General features: G+C 38.3%; 1 protein-coding gene across 5 annotated transcripts in view; it reads left to right on the top strand.

Moving 5' to 3' along the window:
• Positions 1 to 13486, top strand: part of si:ch73-366l1.5 (FILIA-N KH-like domain-containing protein) — a 30717-nt gene that overhangs the window by 1346 nt on the left and 15885 nt on the right. The window lies entirely within an intron of this gene.

Genomic DNA, 13486 nt, shown 5'->3' with positions numbered 1-13486 from the left:
CAATGTAAAACGTGATAACTGACACGGCACTGTGCGCCACGCCTCCTTACTCATCTGAATGCTCAAGAGGAAAAATAAGAACCAGTTTAAGAAATAATTGCAATCATTTTGCCTGTTTATTGCATTTTTTTCATAATCAGTTTTTCAGTATTCAGGCGCCATTTCTCTCAGAAAATGAGCTGCCTCCCAAATCACATACTGCTTCTCTAACTAGTCGTACTACTGAGAGATTGTTTGTAGTGTAATAGATATAGTAAAAAGGCAGTGTATAACTGCCTTTTTACTATATCTAGTATATATCTTAGTCATAATAGTGTACTGATTCTCAAAAATGTTTTGTGTCATATTGTCAAATCATTGGGCTTATCTATTGGCGTGGTTGTAGGACTGCATAAAATGTAGGACCAGCTCAGATCAGTCCCAAGAAATATTCATGATCTGTCAATAGAATGACATGAAGAAGATGCTCCCACTTGTAAAATGCACTGAATTCAACTGATACTTTAATTTAACATACAGTAATGTTGAATTAGCCTAATAGAGTCCCCTAAAGAAGACAGTGATTGAGTTGATTTAATATAATTTTATTGTTTATTTGTGTGTGTTTGTGTCCGTGTGTGTCTGTGTGTGTCTGTGTTAGGGCTGGTCAATTAATCAAATTTTATTTTCAAGTATGATTTTGGCTTCCAATAATTATGGAAACAGGACAGTCAAGATAAAATGATTATTGTGCTGCTTTGCGTTTCATAATGATGCTCTCATTTTGTATTGTGTTATAAATCTACGTACCCCTTTCCTTTACATCAGTGTGCTTTCACCCCTTCCAAAAAGCCTAAACTAATTGATGGTCCATTTGGTGTAATTTATTTTATTTATTATTCTTTAGATATGTTTAGTAGTATTAAGTAGCTTGTGAAAGTGTACTACAGCATAGTTGATCTATTTATTTTTATTTATTATTTTAATATATATATATTTTGAATATATATTTATATTCCGACTGCTGGGATAGGCTCCAGCTCCCCCCGTGACCCAGAAGGATAAGTGGCTCAGAAGATGTGTGTGTGTGTGTATTTATATTCCATGTGCCAAGAGCCAGTTCGGGCATCTGATTAGGATGCTCCCTGGCCGCCTCCCAGTGGAGGGTTACTAGGCATGTTCTACTGGAACGAGACCCCAAGGTCGTCTTAGGATCCGCTGGGGGGATTATGTCTCCAAGTTGGCCTGGGAGCAGCTCAGGGTCCCCCAGAATGAGCTGGAGGAAGTTGTGGGGGACAGGGTCGTTTGGGATTGTCTGCTCTCCCAACTGCTACTGCGACCCTATCTGGATTAACCAGTTTAAGATGATGATGATGTATTTCTGTATTGTTTATTTGATCAGTTTAGGTTTTTTACTGTTTTAAATTTGTTTTTCAGTTGAATTATGTTTAAAGTTCAAGGAAATCCACAGTTAAAAAGACAAGATTTTTTGAAAAGATCAGTAAAGGCATGATGTATCCATCAATCAATGGATAATCATGTTAAATAATCGTGATTATGATTTTTGCCATAATTGAGCAACACTAGTGGGTGTATACACACAGAAGCAAACAATTTAGGCATCATGGTCACATATGTGTTTATATAAAGCATGAATAATTGCATAAAACAAATTTCTCATTATTTAATGTGTGTAGGTTTATGTAGTTTTTATGTAGGTATGCAGGTACATGAGTGATGTGAAGATGTGGCCTATCAACGAACACACAAAATTATAAGATTTTTGGTATAAATAACCCCTTTATGATGGATCACTGCGAGTTATTAAAAGATTAGAAACATTTAAACAGTGAAACTTTCCTTATCTCTCTTGTTTTTTAAACCTAGAGTCAGTCTGCAATGTAAAGGTCACACTTAGGTGGAGATCACCTTGCTATGATATATTATATACAAAAAAAGGCATCATGTGAGGGTAGAAAGTGCATAGGCTGGCATAAAAAATAATGATAGGCAAGCCAAGCAGGACATACAGTCGTATGCCAAAGTTTGTGTGCACCTGGTCACATTACCTGTTTTGTTGATTTTCTAAGTGAAAATAAGTATACACATCCTTTATAGTACATTGAAAAGCATTGGAAATTACTGTTTATTTTCTGAATTTTACATATTGGAGAAAAACATAAAATGTGGCTTGTGCAAAATTTGAGAAAATATTATTAAGTTATTATTATTAAATATTTTTAAGAAGAAATATGCCATATTTATGTTTCTTCTTTATAGAGGATGTGGTATTTAGAAAATCAACAAAAGGATATTCAAACATTTGCACATGACTGTACTGTGTAAAAATGGAGTCACATAATTTTGATGATTTGATGATGAATGACGATTTGGAACCGATTTCTTTTGTAATTTTAACATTTTGTGTATTACATCTTTGTGTCAGGGATGTCCAGCTTTGATACTGGAGGGCCTTAGACCACACCTGATAGAACTCAATAGTTACGTACCAGGTTTAATAGGTGTGGTAGAGCAGGACAGTCACCAAACTCTGCAGGAGTCCGGCACTTCTGGACCAGGACACCTCTGATTTGAGCCCTTTGCAGGAACCTGCGCTTTTCTTGTGCCGTAACTAAAGATCCGTGTGCTCGCTGGTCTTTGCTGCAAGCTCTGTGCAGCATTCATTCTGGTTATTATGGAAAAAGAGGCATTTTTACTATGCTCTGCCTCAAGTTTGAGACAGAGCACCTCTTGTTTCTTTCACTTCCACTGTTATTAGACTGAGAAACAGTTTTCTTTGCCGGATACTAAATGAGGCCCTACTGTGTTTGGAGTCTCTTGAGCGGGAGCACTCCTGCAAATGTCTGCATTGAGAGGGCAGAGCTTATGAGTGGCCTAGCTGACCCGAAAGCTTGAATGGCACTCATACAACAACCTCTATCTGAGCTCTTGGGTTTTTCTGCTCTTCTATGGTAAAATAACTTTGCTTCTTTGGGCTTGGATTAGCACTTTCAGAAAGCATTGTCAAATGCAAACTACTTTATGCCATGTAGGGAGAGGTATGCAAAATGCCTTAATTAAGCAAAGTATAGGGCTGCAAAATATTAACCCATGCTACTCTGATGCTAAATGTTTATTTGTTCTTGACATCAGACTCCGCATGGCCCATATAAGGGATTTGAGGAACTTTCCTCCTCTTTCTGACCCTCTTGCCTCACATCACCATGTGTATAGTAGCTACCTCATGTTGCATATTCATGGCTTGGCTCACTTCTTTCCTCTCATTGTAGCTTGGCTGCATACTGGAATGTTGGGTGAGACCAGAACGTCATTTGGGTATCTTTGGTGTATATGTTGGTCACATAGTGCGTGCTACTTTCTACTTTTAGGCACATGCATGTGCAGTATGTAGTTGGCCACTGACTGTTCTTTACCACTTCTGTTAGTAAAATTAACATTCTGTAACATAACAGAATAATCTCATTTCCTAGTTGCATGCATGTTTATGCAATATTGCGCTTAGTTTTACTACCTCACCCACACTGCTCTAGTGAATGACCATGGTAGATGGCGTATATTCGGGGTATCAGTTTCCAGTCTTGGATTACTACAGCACTGCGGAGTTTAATATTTTGCCTTATTTAAAGCACCTGATTCAGTGCACCAGCGAATTAGCAAGGCCTCCATGACTTAATTTTAGAGTGTTAGAGGAAGGGAAAGCACTACGCTCAGCAAGACCTGAGTTTGACAACCCTGGCTTGTATGGTGGACCAGTTGCTCTCGCTTTTGAAAAAGCATGGGCTAGCAGCTGTCCATAACTGTCAGCAGATGCTTATACTCAGAATTGATAACATGAATGAATGAGATGAAACATTACCTTTACAGAGGCATTTTGAAGATACAGACATAAACACACAAAACTAATTATAGCATCATGTTCAGAAAACGTAGTTAATGGGACACCTTCACTGAAACAGTTAAATTATTATCATCACAGTGCTGTTTTTGCCTCTGCAGTTCCTGGGAGGTCTGTAATGTGTGTTATTTTGGATTGTGTCAGAGATTGGAGATTGATTGTGTAATGGGCTTCTCTTGGCCTGCCTCACTCATCAAACTCAGAGAATGGAGTGGACCTCTTGGCCTGACTCAGCTCTCCCCCAAACATTACACGAATGCCCAATCTGGATCAGTGACCTTTTAACATGTCACTGAGGCACTCTGCCTGTAAGGCGCTCTCAGGTTTCTATGTTCTCTCTCCCTCTTGCTCTCTCCTTTCCATCGTAAAAGTACGAGTTAGCAGTCTGAACCACTAGCTTGAATTTCGCTTACCTTTGTACTTTGTGAATCTGAAGCATGAAGATCCAGAACAGCATACACCGATCAACAGTCATAAAATAAACTAGCACTACTTTGAGCCTTACAGCAGAATGGAGTCTGGAAGTAATCTTCCAGAAGTCCAATTGCCTGTACAGTTCAGTGACCTGGATGATTGAAAACAAACATTTATGGGCAGTGCCTTGTATAGAACCATCAATTCCCAAAACCACTAAATTAAGTTTAGTTTTAAGTCTTCATTCCGTTTTCTTTGAGCAAAGGGCCTACCAAAGGGCCAAGTTCAGTACTGTTAATGTTGTTCGAGAATGTTAAAAAAAGCTAAGATTATTGTAGATTATTTACCTCTTTTAGTGTTTTATTAAATAAGGTTGAGCTACATCCTAAAATTGGAATTTTTCTTTAAGCCACATTGGCTTCATGCCTGACATTACTTCACTCCAAACAGTTCAATCCTAAGTGCATTCCATGTGTATCACTCAGCTGCTGTTCTGGCATTTTTTGCCCCCACCTCCCACCTCCCTAAGCCCACCTCTTTAAGTTTGTTGTGTTCCAGAGTTGCTGCCTTCCTTACAAGGCAAAGTGTGAGCATGAGGAAGTGGGAGCAAAATACACAGAGACCAGTTTTGGCAAGCAGATCTTTTTCAAGATGCAGGTTCAGAATCAATGGCAACAGGAACCCTATCCCCCACCTTCTCTAGCATATTTGGGTTTGGCCAGATACTATTAACATGTTTAAACACATAACCTTTGGAATTTGTACTTTGGACATTTCCTTTATATGTAGATCACAGGCTCCAGTGGGGTGGTTGGGGTCACTGGCTGAAATGTTTGTGTTATTTTAAGGCTAGAGACACTGGGTATTGGATGTACTGACCAAGAGAAGGTCTGAAAAGGGAAAGTCCTCAAGAGCATTCCTTAACTCTGTCTTCCTCTGTTGCGCTCCTAACAGCTGCCTGCTGTGGAATCTGTTGTCCTTCTTGCTGATTGGTCAAGTGTTCCTCTGACCTGCCTGTGTTGGAATTTCTCTCTCTTGGCCAGCTTCTTTTACTTCTCTTTTTGACATACTTTGTGACAAGCAGTTAAATATCACCCAGTGGTGAAAAGTTGATGATTTGTGTGGGTGTGGAACAATTTGAACACATGGAGACTTGTTGATTGAATTGTTGATAGTTGTTCTGTTTTTCTTTACATACCAAATTCGAAAATGTGCAGTGTTATTTTTTGTCACCCAGGCTAGGCCTTCTCCCTGTGCCCAGAAGAGTACCTTCACATGAACAGAAGTGCTTCTCAGGACAGGGTGGAGAATGGTGTTCTTGAACATTTCCAGTCGTGAATGTTGTCCATTCTGCTTATGTTCACAAAACAAGACACCACTTCTGTGACTTATATGTAGATTTACTTTGCTCTGCTTTAACCTTTAGCTCAGCTACAGCCGCTTTTCTCGCATCTCAGGAAGTTTCTCCGCGAGTTTCTTGTAAAGTGTCTCTCAATGTTCTACTTTTTACGAGGTTGAAGTCGCCTCTCATTCTCCTGGTTCTTGTTCGAATTGTCCCGTTCCACCTTAAATGGTGCCTGAGGCGCCAGATTATACTTCTGCACCATTTAAGGTGGAACAGGAAAATTCGAATGAGAAGCTGGTGAATGAGAAGCCTCACGACTTGTTGCAGATTGAACGTTTCAGGAAACCAGCTGAGTGCTTACAAATGCAAATAAGTCCATTCATCTCCAAATTACAGATGTTCGTCTTAAATCTCTCTCTTTGCCATTTCGTTGTTTGCATTGCTGCGTGACCAGCAGTCTGCGCGTCAGTCTTCAGCATTAAAGGTTGGTGAATTAGCAGTTATGCGTTAACTCCAGCGTTTAAGACCATTTATTGTGAAAACTGTTAGAACTGTGCGTTATAATGATTTTACAGCAAAGGAGGATTATGTTATTTTACCTAAAAATCTAGTTCTGCTGTGGAGCCGCAACAGCTCAGTTCACAGTTCAGGCCTGATTCTTACCCCAAACAGAGCCAGGATCACTGATGAGGATTTTGAGGCTGAAGTGTTGCTGAAGTACGAAGGACTCTGAATGTCATGTCTGTACATATTGTGCTGAAATGTTTAAATTGGAGCAGTTTTATTTCAACAGTTGACAATGCGTTGCACAAAGTTGTTTGGTTTGTATTCAGTTATTTTTGTTGATTTTTGTTTGGAAAAGGATTTTTGTTAGACATCACACCTTTGGTTGTGTAAGTTTGATTGTTGGTTACACTTAAGCTTACTTTTTGGTGATCTTTTTGTATATTTGCAGCTTTTCAATTGTATGTTTCTTTCTGGCACATGATTAAATGCAGTGTCTTGTTCACAGTTGGGCTTGTTTGGTGTGTCAGGTGGAGATACACAAACATTAGTGTACATAGTGCACTACTTTTCAAAAAGTAGCTAAAAAGTAGCCACTACTTTTTCTGGAAAAGTAGCTAAATTGTAGCTACAAATTTTGGGAAAGTAGCTACAAAGTAGCTAACTACAAATTTTTCAGTAGCTATCCCAACCCTGTACTTGACTCACTATCCATCCTTACTGCAGCAAGAGGTGGAACAAACTCAAAATTAATACCCATCATTTGAAAGAAACGCTGGATAAACTATGCAGCGTTTTTGCAGATGAAGGGTGTTAATTGGGAGTTTGTTCCCCCTCTTGCTGCAGTAAGAGAACCATGTTGCTGTTAGGATTTGATCGATTTTGCCACATTAGCATGAGCATAAGTGAGATCAGGTACTGATGTTGGATGATTAGTTCCGGATCACTCCAGCTGATCCCAATGGTATTAGATGGAGCTATAGTAACTCCAGGTAACAGAGTTCCACTGTTCCCACAGCCCTGTGCTGGGGAGCTTTGTACCCCTGTGGCTGATGCTCTGTGCAGCTACTACAGAGGGTCCCATTCTATTCGTAACTGCTTTTCTGTGGAGATTATACAAGCTGTTTGTGCTCAGTTAAATGCCTTTGTCAACAACAGGTGCACCTTAAAAGTATCTAAATTCACTAACTAATTATGTCTGGAAAGTTTCAGACATATGTTTAAAGGAATTAAAATGCACACAAACAGACATTCAAACCCCAGGTGTACACCATAGAGAGAACCTTGGGGGTGGGACTGTTCTGAACTCTGCCAAGTTTCCCTATATTGAAGCACCTATAGGGAAGTGCATCAGAAACAGGGCCTGATTTGAGGGGGAATGCAAAGGAGGGATACCAACACTCAGTAAACAGTATTCGCATCCTATAAAAAACATTCCCATCTTCTTTTGATTATTGTTGTTATGCAGTTGGCAGTGCTGTAGCTTGTTTGGTGTGCTTAGCTTAACTTGGTGAGTTAGCTTATCTCACAAAGTTAGCTAAGCCGACTTAGTAAGATATTGCTGCCAGCAGTATTGCCAAAGCTAGTGCAACATAATGCCTGATATTGCAAATGTCACTGGCAATTTCTGTGGATAGTTTTGCATTTTAAAGAGAATGTTGAGAGGCACCAATAGTTTAGTATTACATACACTAGTAGTACTAGTATACAAGTAGTACTGCAGAGCTAATGCTCTATATTTTACTTTTGAATGGAAGACATATACACTAACTGAGCACTTTATTGAGTACACCTATCTTGTATCTATACGTATTGTCCATTTTATCAGCTCCATTTACCATATAGGTGCTCTTTGTAATTTTGCAGCTGCAGACTGTAGTTCATCTGTTTCTTTGCATAATTTGTTATCCCAGCTTTACCCTGTTAATCAGTGGTCAGGACCCCCACAGGCCCACCACAGACCAGGTGCTATTTGGGTGGTAGATCAATTTCACTACAGGGACACTGACGTGTTTTTGGTGGTGTGTTAGTGTGTGTTGTGCTGGTACAAGTAGGTCAGAGACTGAAGTGTTTAAACCCGTTGAGTTTTTAAAGACCTAAGTGTCAGTGCTGGATTAAGCATAGTCCACCAGCCAAAAATATCCAGCCACAGTGTCCTGTGGGCAGGGTCTTGTTAGCAGTGTCCTGTGACCACTGACAAAGGACCAGAGAACGACTAACAGAAACTGCAGCAACATATGAGCTATTGTCTCTGACTTTACATGTACAAGGTGGACCATCAATGTAGGTGTGTCTAATAGAGTGGACAGTGAGTGGACACAGTGTTTAAAAACTCCAGCAGCACTGCTGTGTCTCGTAACTGCTCAACACACATACCACATCCATACCATATATATATATATAAACACGCTGTGTAAAATGTAAATAAATGTAAATAAAAACAGAATGGAATGATTTGCAAATCTCATGGACCAATATTTTATTCACAATAGAACATAGAACACATATCAGATGTTGAAAGTGAGACATTTTACCATTTCATGAAAAACATTAACTAATTTAGAACTTGATGGCAACAACGCAAAAACGTTGGGACAGGGCAACAAAAGGCTGGAAAGGTAAGTGGTACTAATAAAAAACAGCTGAAGGAGTAATTTGCAAGTAACTCACATGAATGGGTATAAAAAGAGCATTTTAGAGAGGCAGAGTCTTTTAGCAGCAAAGATGGGCAGAGGTTCACCAACCTGTGAAAAACTGAATCTAAAAATTATTAAACAATTTCAGAAAAATGTTCCTAAATGTAAAATTGCAAGGACTTTGGATATCCCACCATGTACAGTACATAATATCTTCAAAAGATTCAGAGTATCTGGAGAAATCCCTGTACACGAGGGAAAAGGCTGATGGTCAGTATTGGTTGCTCGTGATCATCGGGCCCTCAGATGGCACTGCATTCAAAGCAGGCATGATTATGTACTGGAAATCACTGCATGGGCTCAGGAAGACTTCCAGAAATCATTGTCTGTAAACACAGTTCACTGTGCAATCCACAAATGCAAGTTAAAGCTGTATCATGCAAAGAAGAAATTATATATAAACAGTATCCAGAAACGCTGCCACCTTCTCTGGGCCCAAGCTCATTTAAGATAGACTGAGGCGAAGTGGAAAAGTGTCCTGTGGTCCAGTGAATCAAAGTTTGAAATTCTTTTTGGAAATCATGGACACTGCATGCTCCACACTAAATACCTCCCAGCTTGTTATTAGCACACAGTTCAAAAGCCAGCATCCATGATGGTATGGTGGAGCATTAGTGCACATGGGTAACTTGCATATCTGTGAAGGCACCATTAATGCCGAACGAAATATACAGGTTTTGGCACCATATGCTGCCATCCAGACAGTGTCTTTTTCAAAGAAGGCCCTGCATATTTCAGCAAGACAATGTTAAACTACACTAACATCCACCACAACAGCATGGCTTTGCAGAAGAAGAGTCAGGTGCTGAACAGACCTGCCTGTAGTCTAGACCTTTCACCAATAGGAAGCATTCTGTTTTTATTTACATTTATTTACATTAAACACAGCGTCCCAACTTTTTTGGAATTGGGGTTGTGTGTATATATATATATATATATGTGTGTATGTATGTATGTATAACCTCCAATTTCCAAAAAGAGAACTTTACAGGGGAAGGAAAGAGCTACTTTACTTTTAATGTAAGTCTGTAACCATTTTTCCAAGTCATTTTGGGCCGTTTCTTTTGGTCCATTCTTCATGAAATTTAGACACAATGTAAAGGGCAACATGCATTTTCACATTATGACAAAAACATATATATATATATACACACACACGCACACATTAAGTGGCATGCAAAAGTCTGAGATCACTAATGAAAATGCTTCTATTTTGGATTCTTTTCCAATTTAATACAAACAGTTTCCTTACAAATTATATTATCAGAATAATCATTTGATTGAAAAGTATAATATTTTAAAAATACATTTTCTGAATTTCTTAGTGCTGGGTATGTCATATTTTGCTTTAATGACCGTGTACACTCAAGCTGGCATGCCCAAGAGCTTGAATGGAAGAAATACACCTAAAAATCCTATAAATTACTTAACATGGCCAATATCACAAATTAGCCTACATTTGAACAGTGACCTACAAGTAGTTTTTACTTTAATAATTTTACTTTTTCTTGTCATAACTTTTCTTTGTTTTCAGAGTTAACTTTGTTATCTATTTTTTTTCCTAAACAAATAAAAATAGTCACAGTTCTTAAACCCTTCCCCCTCACCCCTCTCATTTGAACCTTCCCTCAAAAATGTTTGAATGTTAAGTTTTATTCTAATGTATTTTTAAAGCATTAAAAGCAGTGCAGTATTTTGAATCTAATTATAATTTAGTATAATACTGTTACAGTCTCAAATAGTCAGAGGTGCCAAAATTTGATGCAATTGAACTCTAATATGGTGAAATTTATACACACACACATACACACCCCATTTGCGTTCTTGGTTCTGTTGGTGCTGTCTCTAAGGATACGTCATCTTGGCAGATAGACACTGACAGTACATTGTCCCTACTCACTGCACAGAACACAATGCCTGTTCTGTGAGACGTAAACCAGAACTAGCACGAAGGCTTTGTGTATGTAGAATGTATTCAGTGGCCTTTTTCCAGGCTACATGCTTTGGCCCATTTACTCACAGGCTTGACTTTGTTGAATATAAGTAGTGCAAAATAAGTAAAATATCAACATATCTTTAACTATCACTATTAGAGGTGGCACAGATCTGAAACCAAGTGTTGGGACAGAAAATATCAGATATCAGCAAAAAATGCTGGAATGGATATCAGAGAGAAAAAAGGAATGAATCCAACCCATCCTGTAACAAATCTAGCCTGAAGTAGCAAACACTCCCATTGTGTCATGTGATGTTAATAAGAGTGCATTGAGGTGGTGACAGAAAAGCTGATCTTACTTGTGGCAGAGCACAGAAAGTTATGATGCTAACTTATGACCTAATGATACAAAAAAAATTATGTTGTGTTCTCAGAAATCTCAAAAATCGTAATTGGTGTGAATAAGTTTTTAATTGAGATGACCAACATTATTCTTTATTTGACAGGATCCTACAGCTAACACCACATAAGATGTTTTCAGGACTCATGGCTTACATGGCACGTTAAAGGGATGCATTTATCAAAAGGCCACATCTTTGCTCTGTCAAAAGCCCAAAGATTAAGTCCGTTTTCTGTCAGACACAACACCTCTCTCCTTAATCCTGTCTGGATTGTGGATTCAGTATGTAGATGTGGTGTGCACAGTGTTGAAGCTCTTGGATGTTTTAATAGCTGAGGAGTTCAGTGGCAGGCTGGGTGACCACTGTTCAGACAGTACTGAGATTAGATGGTGCCATAGGATTACAGTGTTTAAGCACACACACACACACACATGAGTGGGCAGTTATGTGAGACACCGTTTCTCTGCCATCTGTTGGTAAGCTGAGGCTAAATGCCAAATCGTTATAATCGTTTAGAAGTAGTTATTGTGACATGCATAACACTTTATAAAGCAAGAGTAAATAACTCTATGATGTTGCGTGTTATAACACATAATATCTGTTCAAAAGAATATTTTAAATGTGAATGTTGTAATGCACTCTAACACACTATTCCAATTTTTGGTGGACCTGGCACAGCTTCAATGTTTTAAGCATAGCGTTTATACGCAGTGTGAATTTAATTGAGCTTGTTTATTTTTAGCTAACTGTAAACTGTAATGCTAGGGTAAGTGGCTACAAATGCTAGACGGTTAGCAGTTAGTAACCAAAGCTAAATGGTTAGCAGCACAGAGAGCTATGTGTTAGCCAGTAGATAACAACAGTAAATGACAGCTGCCTTTTATATGAATATAGCTGACATTAGCAAGGGCCTTAAGCTAGCTTTGCTCACTTCATGCCCTGAGTTTTCTCTCAGAAAGTTAAAAAACAGGATGAGGGTTGAGATACTCTTTTATTTTTCAATATGGAATGATAGGAACACAAATGACTTAAGTTTTAAAGTTATATGTGATTATCTCCGCTCACTTAAAGCATTCAATGACATATATGGCATATATGAAGTATATAACTTCATCAAGTCAGGTTCCATAAAACATTATAATATCTGTTTATAAGAATATTATATACAGATATTATAATGTGTTATAGAACCTGACTTTATGAAGTTGTATACTCTTGCTTTATAAAGTGTTACGCATGTAATTATAACTACCAGCAATTATACAAGCTCATACCCACATTTATTAGGTATTATGTATGCCATATAAGGCCTTATAAATGCATCTGTAATGCATTATTAATACAGGATTTATCGGAAGTGTTGCTGAATTTATTTCTTCAATTGTTCTGAAGTTGATAAAACTGACGTGAGAGTTACTAAACGTTCTAGAAGTCAAGCTAAATGTGAACTATTCTCTTATATTACCAGGCTCACCTTATGATCAGTTTTACCTCCTGTCTAGGCCTTTTGACACATGAGTGATTTTAACTTGTGTAACCGTAGGCTTGTTACTCGGTTTTGCTAACTGCCATAAGCAGTTGCTGCATTTGTGACAGAAGCCAGAGACAAGTGCTTTCTTATTGTAGGCTGGCAGAGAGACTACTCAAGGCTTCAGCTCATCTTTTATGGGTAAATAGTCTTCAAAAAATGCTAATAATTATTTAACATTGTCAGAATTGTATGTTATTCCTTTTAACCTCCTGACGCTGAGTAGAGTGGACATTTGCAGTATGTGGCTGTAATTTTAGCCCTGAGCTGTCATGGCCAGAGAAAAACTGGAAAGATTGAGGTGGGTTAGAGGGTGGAGGCTTTGTGCTGGCATCGAAAACAGGTGTGTGATGGAGGACAGCAGTGAAGGAGGAAGCAACAACAGACTGCAAATGACAGCTCTCCTCATATAGATCTCAGAAACCCAGTGTGATATAGTGCCAGATAAGAGCACATTAAGATAGTAAATAAATAAATTTACTTAGGTAGATCATTATAAGAACCAAAACTGATAACCTTTATGTAACAATGCACTCTTTTAGCTTCTTCACATAGCCTCATCTCTGCAAAAATTCTGCTCTGTCATATAATTTCATTTAATCATTTAATCAGAATTGAAGTTTTTTTTAATGTTTAAAATGCAGTTCTAAACGTAATCATATTTTTCTGAAATACCTTTAAACTTAACACTAATTCAGAATACATGATGTGTTATACACCAGCTACTGGTTTATTATATGTATCACAGTAAGTAATTTTGTACCTAC

Source organism: Colossoma macropomum, unplaced genomic scaffold (assembly GCF_904425465.1).
Source record: "Colossoma macropomum unplaced genomic scaffold, Colossoma_macropomum, whole genome shotgun sequence".
Taxonomy (NCBI): Eukaryota; Metazoa; Chordata; class Actinopteri; order Characiformes; family Serrasalmidae; genus Colossoma; species Colossoma macropomum.
The sequence above is the reverse complement of the archived record's forward strand: the minus strand, read 5'-3'. Positions and strand labels throughout refer to the sequence as shown.